General features: G+C 40.0%; 2 long non-coding RNA genes across 2 annotated transcripts; both read right to left on the bottom strand.

Annotated features, from left to right (window-relative positions):
- Window positions 1-3795: 3795 nt before the first annotated feature.
- On the bottom strand, window positions 3796-6006 carry LOC116556276. The gene is made up of 2 exons (XR_004270919.1): window positions 5857-6006; window positions 3796-4192 (listed from the first exon to the last, which is right to left on the bottom strand). It is a non-coding gene; the product is annotated as an uncharacterized LOC116556276 (long non-coding RNA).
- A 49-nt stretch (window positions 6007-6055) lies between these two features.
- Window positions 6056-8575, bottom strand: LOC116556275. Its single transcript, XR_004270918.1, has 3 exons — window positions 7847-8575; window positions 7310-7445; window positions 6056-6157 (listed from the first exon to the last, which is right to left on the bottom strand). It is a non-coding gene; the product is annotated as an uncharacterized LOC116556275 (long non-coding RNA).
- Window positions 8576-8845: the final 270 nt, after the last annotated feature.

The following is an 8845-nucleotide window of genomic DNA, read 5'->3' as shown; positions in this document are numbered from 1 at the left end:
TTTGCATCTGCAGCAAGCTGCATCTTCCCACACATTTCTACCTGTGTTTTAGAAGCCTCATGTGTGCAGTAATAAGAACCCTAAGAACTTGAGATAAATGTCTTATCTGGTCTGTATTTGCCTGATTTGGCAATTATATTCTTAACCCACTTATCTCCATCATCCTGAATACTACACTCTCAGGCTTTGTAATTTGAGGCTCTTCCTATTCTGGAGTCTGTATGATATTAGACATGGCCCAATCTCACCAATAAGACTGGAGTCAGCTCCCTTGTGCATCTCTTCCTCTGAGGCTCCCTCCATGTCCAAGTTTGATAGTATAACTAAACTGAAGCTAACCAGGCACTGACTTGGCTGCCGGATAGGTGGAGCTATTGCTTTAAGGGATATATTACAATTTCCAAGTTTAGGATTTATTATTTTATGTTTAGGTTGATTATTTTTGATGTGAAAAAACAAGATGCATATCACTTTCAGATATGACACAGCTCCAACTCTCCCCAGTTATCTCTTCTATAAAAGACTTACCTATTGGCAAGTAATACCAACAGACCCCCAGCCCTGCCCCTTCATCCCCACTCAACCAGTTACATCAGCTATTTCAGATATTGGGATTTCTTTTTATAAAAGGAAAATGGCAGCCCACATATGTCATGAGATTTCTACAGAAATGATGGTTATCCCACATGTACTTAATTTGTAGTTTATTTTGGGGAGAAGTCACTCTCATAATCAGAAGAGATCTCAGCTTTTGTACACCGAAGGGAACTGAACTCACTTTGCTGATATGAATTCAGGTTACAGAACAGTATCGCTTCATCTCATCCATAGAATTCTAGCACTATTTCAGAAACAAGACAGCCGTTTTTCTTTTTTTACTTTTTAAAAACTTAGTGTTAAGAAAAATTCCAAATGGAGGCCACTGTTTGGATAGATCACTAGGCCAACTGCCTGCAGTCACATCCCTGAAAGTTAAGCTATCATGATTTTCCTGAAATATTAGTTCTAATCACAAACAAAACTTCACGTTTTTCTTTCTGAATTCTGAACCAATCAGCTACAGACAAATAAGCTAATACAGCCCCACTTGTCCTAAAAGAAATGTAAGTTTTAATAGCCAATCACAACAAAGATCAATGTACTTCCTCATTTAGGCTTTTGAACCTACACTGTGAATGCTGTGAGCCGAGCTGCTCACCACTTTTGGCATCAAGTCTCCTGCTTATCAAACCAGGAGACTTTTTCGGGGTTTTTTCAATGCACAATAAACACTTAAAATTTTAACTTAATTGGCTTTTATTTTTGGTAATTGTAGTATATCCCTTAAAGCAATCGCTTAATTTAACTTAATTGGCTTTTATTTTTGGTAATGGCTACCAGAAAATTTTAAATGACATATGTGGCTTGCATTATATTTTTGTTGGACAGCATAGATCTAAGCACTAAGCACTAATGGCTACTAACCATACAAAATGACAGCTGTCCAGATAGCCTGTGCCTCCTGATAGATGTACACAACACCATCTAGGAAATATTCTTACCAAAAAAATAGACCCTGAATCTGATCAAGATTTTATGTCTTGCTACCAAATTGCAATAAATACAGGCAGCAGAGAAACAAAGTAAATGATACCATAGGCATACAACCAGCAAAATCCAGAAAGCAGGAAAGTTTACAAACAAATGATCCTGCTTGTTCAACAGATAAGTCACAAAGAGGGAATAAAAAGAGGAAGAGGAAACCGGAAGATGAAAAGAGATTTTAAAGCATGCCAACCGGTTACAAAGTATGGACCTTAGTTGGATCTTGGTTGAAACAACTACTGTACAAAAAGAAATAAATTAAGATAGAATAAGATCAATTTGAACACTAATTGGTTATCTGGTTGTATAAAGGAATTATTAATAATTTAGGTAGTTGTATTTAGTTATTTTTAAAATTGCTTATCTTTAAAATACATATTGAAATATTTTAAAATAAAATGTTAAGATTTCTGGGATTTACTTCAAAATATTTAGAAGATGGAGAGACAAGAGTGGGGATAGCGACCCCTGTGAAAAGAAGGGGAATAGAAGATAAATAAGTGAATTTGTTTTTTTTAAGTGGAGATAGAGTCAGCCCTTCCTGTCTGTGGGTTTCACATACATGGACTCAACCAACTACAAATCAGAAATACTTGGGGGAAAAATTGCATCTGTACTTAACATGTACAAACTTTTTTTCTTGTCATTATTTCCTAAACAATGAAGTGTAACAACTACTTACACAGCATTTACATTTATTAGGTATTACAAGTAATCTAGAGGTGATTTAAACTATATGGGAGGATGTGCATAGGTTATGTGCAAATACTATGTCACTTTATATCAGGGATGTGAGCATTCGAAAATTTTGCTATCAGTGGGAGGTCCCAGAACCAATTCCCTATGGATAAGAAGGGATGACTGTGTTATGAAATGAGATTAGCTGGAAGCTAATTGCTGGTAAAACATGATGATGAGTAGTACATGACGTTCATTATACCAGTCTCTCCACTTTTGCATACGTTTGAAATTTTCTATAATAAATGTAGTGTGACAGGTCCCCCACCAGGTTCTTCAAGGGTGGACATATGTCCACTGCCTGAACCCTGAAGGCGGGGCAATGAGCCAAGGTTACGGTACCCAGCCAAAGAGCAGGTGTCCCTGAGAACCCAAACATCACGGAGGGTATCTCAGAACCTACTGAGGAAAACAGTCCGGTCGCTCAAACAGAGTAAGCAAAGAGCCAGAAAACTAGTTAACAGCAGTTCAGAAACAGGAGGGAGGGGCAGGGACACGTACCTATGTCTAGCGCTGTCCTGCAGCCACTCAGTGCCTTCTTTGTTTCAGTGGCTAGGTAACTGTGCCTAACACATGCTCCAGGCTGGAATTCAGCCCAGTAAATCAGAAAGTTGAGACTTTCTGAGCATTCAAGACAAGAGTGAGTGAAAGGAATTGCTTGCAGATTACTCAGGGTCACTCTGACACACAGAATGGCATTCTGCCAGAAAATAGCATTTAAAGCCATGTTGGTTTTTACACTACGTTTATAAACTAATTTAACAACTGGTGAATTAAAGTTCTACATTATGACAGAAATGAAAATCATGTCTGAAGTTAGAGAATTGTCAATGTAATCTAACAATTAATTATTTGCAAGGGTAGGGGGTGTTCGTGATATATTCAGTATTTAGATGTTTCCTGAACGAGTTAAAGATTCCTTTTTATATAAATGTATAAATGCTGATTATAGCTTTCTCATTGGGATTAATGGTTCTAATTTATATACTTACTGGTTATGAATAAGTACATATGACTTTACTAGGTTAGATATCTCAAGTGGAATATAAAGTAAAAAACTATTTCTTGAAACAGCAAAGAACACACATAAAAGATACTTTTGAAAGCTAGATTGAAATAGATATTACAAAAATCATAGAAATTACATAGAAATTGATGTCTAAGAAAGGAAACAATAAATACTATGTGTTGTGTTATATGAAATTAGAGCATGTGTTTATATCCACATTCACTCTGATTTTTATTAACACTGACATGTGTTGAAGACAATCCATTAGTGTTTCAGCAAGAGTCCAAATATTGAGCAGAATGTCAGAATTGCTTAGCTATTTGTGCAGGAATTTTAAAACAAAATCAGGTTTCTTATAATTTATTTGTTTTTTAATGACTCTGTAGACTTGGCTCTCTTGGGGAGGGCTTTGTATGAACAGTTAGGGCTTCATAGGGTTTGGGAGCCAGGAGCAACAACAAAAGTATTTTTAGAAAATAAATCTTTCATTGAGTACAGGGTGGGTAACAAGGAGAAGAAACTGGAGGTGTCAATAAGCCAGTTAGAGGGCTTCACAAAGATTCAGAGAGTGTGAGGACCTGGAGCAACAGCAGTGAAACTGGAGAAAGACAGGGGAAAATAATATATTGGAAAAGGAGGTGATCACTGGAGAAAAGGGGAAAAGGAGAAAAAATATTGACATCTTACACCTGAGTACCAGGGAGGACAGAGGCCTATTGGGGGTTAAAAGGAGCTGCTGTGGAGAAAGGAAGGTGACAATGACACTCCATCCTCGTAAAGTCTAGGACAGCAGAGAGGACATCGTTCTTGGTGTGAAAACTGTGTTTCCATGGTATAGAAGCTGAAATATGGTCAGGGTGTCTGTATAACAAAGAAACACCTAGGCCACCCTGAGAGGGGCTGCCTGGAGACCGCTGTAGTATCCAGTAAAGAGCACAGCATGTGGGGTCAGGAGAATTTGCTTCTGAACCCAGGTTCTCCCCTTATGAGCTGTGTGACCTTAGGAAATTGATCTAACCTTTCTAGTCTTCAGTTTCCTCCTCTATAAAATGAGATCAACAATAGATTAGGTGTTCATTAAAGAGAAGTAATTCTTGATTCTTTTTTTCATATTTTTTATTTTTAAGCTTTAATCTATTTCTTTGTTTATTTTGAGACTAGCCAATTTTCATATTTTTGGTAGAGATGGCATTTCACCATGTCGCCAAGGCTGGTCTCGAACTCCTGGGCTCAAACAATCCTCCTACCTTGGTCTCCCAAAATGCTGGGATTACAGGCATGAGCCACTGCCCCCAGCTGCTGTTCTTGGTTCTTTAAGACTATTCCCCAAACATCTTCAAAATAGCCTTTCCTGGGATTGCAGGGTAAATCATTTTTAATCTCCTCTCCCTTGGCCCATCTGTATAACAAAGATAATATTGTTTACATCTGTGGTTCTCAAATGTTATCTGTGCATCAAAATCATTTGAAATACTTGTAAGATACACATTCCTGTACCCTAATCCAATAACTTGATTCAATACTTCTGGGCGAGAAGCCAGGCATCAATATCTTTCTATTTGAGAACCACTAATCTACATCATAAAGCTGGAGTGAAGATTGAATAAAATGAGCATGGCAAACCCACATAGCACAGTTCCTGGCACACAGTGCTTGTTTAATAAGTGGTACTGGTTGGGAGTGGTGGGGTGGTGAAAGGGTGGGCCATGGAAGTGGGCAGGGTGATGGTGGGTGATGGTGATGGAGGTTGGGTTATGTTCATGGAGGTGGTGAGTGATGATCGTGTGTGGTGAGTGGTGGAGGCCAGATTGTTGAAGATCCCTGACTCAGCAAGAAGATTGAGACGTTCTCTGGTGAAGCATGAGGAGGCAGAGAAAGGGACACTCCCAGTGGAAACAAGTGTTCATTCTTGCTTCCATTAGGAATTTGTCCCTGGACTAAATAAAAAGAGAAGCATCTCTTTGGAGATTAATTCTCCTTTCCACAAAAATAAGAAATACAACTGAAACTACAAACTGCAAAACTGTACTATGACCTGCAAAATAGATCAATTGTATCAAACCATACCTTGCAACACCAGCAAAGGTCAAACTGCCTTAAGACCAGCACATTGTTGTGTTGTATGTACAGAGGCTCGATGCCAAGACCATGGGAAAAAGAGTTCAGCACTGACTCTGAACTCAGGCTCTAGAGACAAGACCTCTGACAATTCCAGAAGTTCACATTGTTTACAAATTCTGACCAACCCCAGTCCAGACTTCGCTTACAAATTTCTACCCTGCGACAAAAACCCATTAACTTCCCCATTTTGAGCCACCACTGCATCTCTGTCAAAAAAATGCTCCCTTATGCCATAAAAGAAGGAGCGTTATTTTGAGCATTAATAAACATGTCGTGAAAGAGGGAGCATTGTTTCTCAGTGGTCTTTGTAAGAGGGTTTCAACAGGTAGACAGGGACCCATGCCTTTTGCTCTTAGACTGTCAGCTTGGTTCATGGAAACAGCCTATCCAGCATGTGCACTCACCGAATATAGAAAATGGCTCGTTGTGGACCAAGCACTTCAGAGCAGCCAGTGAGTCATTCCCTCTGATAATCAAAATTCTGGGATGTTTAGCTAACTATTCAAAATTAAATATATTACAGTCTTTTCATATGTGTTTTGAAAAGCAGCCAGGAGTCCAGAGGAAACCTCCACAGGACACTTGCCTTTCAACACTTGGAGCTCTCGGGGCACTTCTTGCAGAGGAAGAGTGGGTAGAAATGCAGGAGCAGCACGTTTCTTGTCTGAAGGGTCTATCGCTGGAGGAAGTGTATCGCTGAGGAGCCTACAGGTGGTGGCGAGAGGAGAGGGGTACCCTGAGCCTGCAGGTGGTGGTGGGGGGAGAAGGGTGCTAGAGCACCTACCTTCTTGTCCTCCTCAGCCCCAGCTCCTGCTCTAAAGGGTTCCACATTCGCTAACACCTCCCAGCCTTTGCCCATGTGAATTGATGTCTTAGTCTGCTCCTGCAGCTATAACAAAATACCATAAACTGGTAGCTTAGAAACCACAGAAATTTATTTCTTAGAGTTCTAGAAGTTAGGAGGTCCAAGGTCAAGGCTCCTGCAGATTTGACACCTGAAGAGGGCTCATTCTCTAGTTCATAGATGACACCTTCCCATTATGCCTTCATTTGGTGGAAGGGACAAGGCAGTTCTAGGGGGTCTCTTTTATAAGGACACTAATCCCATTCATGAGGGCTCCATCCTCGGGACCTAATCACCCCCAAAGGACTCACCTCCTACTACCATCAACTTAAGGGTTTTCAATGTAGGAATTTTGGGGGGACATAAGCATTCAGCCCATAGCAATGATATTAAGGTTATAATGGTTTAATATTATAACAGAAAGGGGTGAACCATGCAGGCAAATGGGAACTTCCTCACCATTCAGTTTGGGAGATTTACGGTTATCTCAAAGCAGAAGAACTTGAATAGCCAAATTTATGCAAGTACATTTTCCTTTTTTGTTTTTTTTTTTCTTCCAGTGAGTTGTTTTTAAAAGATCTTAGTAGTTGTCTACATAGAAAGCCTTTTGTGGTTTTCTGATAACCAAATGCTCTCCTCCATAACCCAACATGTAAAAATAGGCCCTCTCAAGTGTAGCCCCATCTCTCTGTTGCCTTAGGGGTCTGCTCCCAATGTAATTATAACCCCTCTTTCACCTCAAAGCTGTTTCAGTTTGGATAATAAATTATGTGATGACCCTAGTAATAATCTGCTGTTGTCAAATGAGAAATAATGATCCAGAACATATGTTGACTATGTAAACTTTTCTATTATTTTTTATTAAATATTAATTTTGTATGTGTGTGTGTGTCTGTGTGTGTGTGTAGACACACATATATTTTCAGTCCTCGCCAACACTCTGGGAAGTTAAGCAAAATTAATGTTCCCATTTTATATGTGAAAAAAATCAAGGCACAGAATAAATAACTCACCCAATATTGCACAATGTGACTTCAGAACCTGCACTCTTTACCACTGTTTATTGCTGCCTCCTGAGACGCTGAATCTTTACTCCAGAGAATCTGGGTGGTCAGAGAGGGTTTGATTTAGACATGCTGGTCCTGAAACCTAGGAAGAAGAAAAATAAGAGTTCAAAGGGAAAAAACAGTAAGAAAAAAATAGATGGTCCCCCCTTACATTTATTTCTTAGAGCTGCCATTTCTAGAACTTTGCCATTTGTAGATGGTAGCCTGGGCAACATAGTAAGACCCTCACCGCTAGACAAAATATTTTTAAATTAGCCAGGCATATAGCACATGCCTGTAGCTACTTAGCCACTCAAGAGGTTGAGGTGGGACGATTGCTTGAATCCAGGAGTTTGAGGTTACAGTGAGCTATGACCATGCCACTGCACCCCAGACTGGGTAACAAAGTGAGACCCTGTCTCTAAAAAAAGTATATATATTTTTTTCTCACAGTTCGGGAGGCTGGAAGTCCAAAATCAAGGAGGAGGACCCTCCCTCCCTTACCTCTTCCAGCTTCTGGTAGCTCAAGGCACCGCTTGACTTCTGGTGGCATCTCTTCCATCCCTGTTCCCATCTTTATGTGGCCTTCCTCTATGTGCCTGCGTCTCTAATCTTCCTCTGTCTTTCTCTTCTAGGAACACCTGTCATTGGATTCAGGAACCATCCTGAATGACCTCATCTTGAGATCCTTAAGTTAACTATGTCTGCAAAGACCCCTTGTCTGAATAAAGTCACATTTTCACAGTTTCTGGGAATATGGACATGAATATGTGTTTTCCAGTGGGGGATCACCATTCAACCCACTAGGCCTCTGGATGTACATGACAGGAGATGTAGCTCCTATAAGTGTATAAACCTAGGTCTAAATGTATTCCTTTGAGCTCATCTTGAAAAGTCTTTTTTTCCCCCTTCAGAGTTGCTTAATTTTCCCTTCTTAAGAAAACTCCCCAAGTTACCAAAAGCAAGAAGTATTTTCATCATTTCTAGAAAACCTCATAACTTAAAGGAGGCCATGACTGTAGAAGGAAGCAACACCAATCCTATCCTAAAAGCCCTGCTTTTCTTCTGCCTGCCTGGACATTCCTCACCAAACTCAAATGTCACTCTTTGAGGCTTCCTGGAACCATCCTCTCACCCACCCCTACTCACAACCTCATCAGAGACACAGCCAGCTTTCTGCTGACTTTCACTAATCAGCTGTGTGACTTCAGGCTGCTCTTCAAGTTTCTAGGCTTATTTCCTCCTCTGGAAAGAAGGAACAAAAGAAAAAAACAAAGGGATGAAGGGAGACAAGAAGGAAGGAAGGCCAGTCTTGAAGGTCCCTAATAAATATCCTAGCCATAGCATTAAGGTTGTTGAGTGAGGGAACCACATCTTTGTTTATGACCTCCATCTAGTTCTCATTTCCCTGCTTAGGAAATCATTCCATCTTCTTCTCCCAATCTGGCTTGGCCTCTCCTCCTGCCTCCAAAGGGCTTTCTCCAAAACCTGTCTTACTCATCC

The sequence above is a fragment of the Sapajus apella genome, unplaced genomic scaffold (assembly GCF_009761245.1).
Source record: "Sapajus apella isolate SASKATOON/1434 unplaced genomic scaffold, GSC_monkey_1.0 scaffold16, whole genome shotgun sequence".
Classification (NCBI taxonomy): domain Eukaryota; kingdom Metazoa; phylum Chordata; class Mammalia; order Primates; family Cebidae; genus Sapajus; species Sapajus apella.
This window is presented reverse-complemented; position numbering and strand designations above follow the sequence as displayed.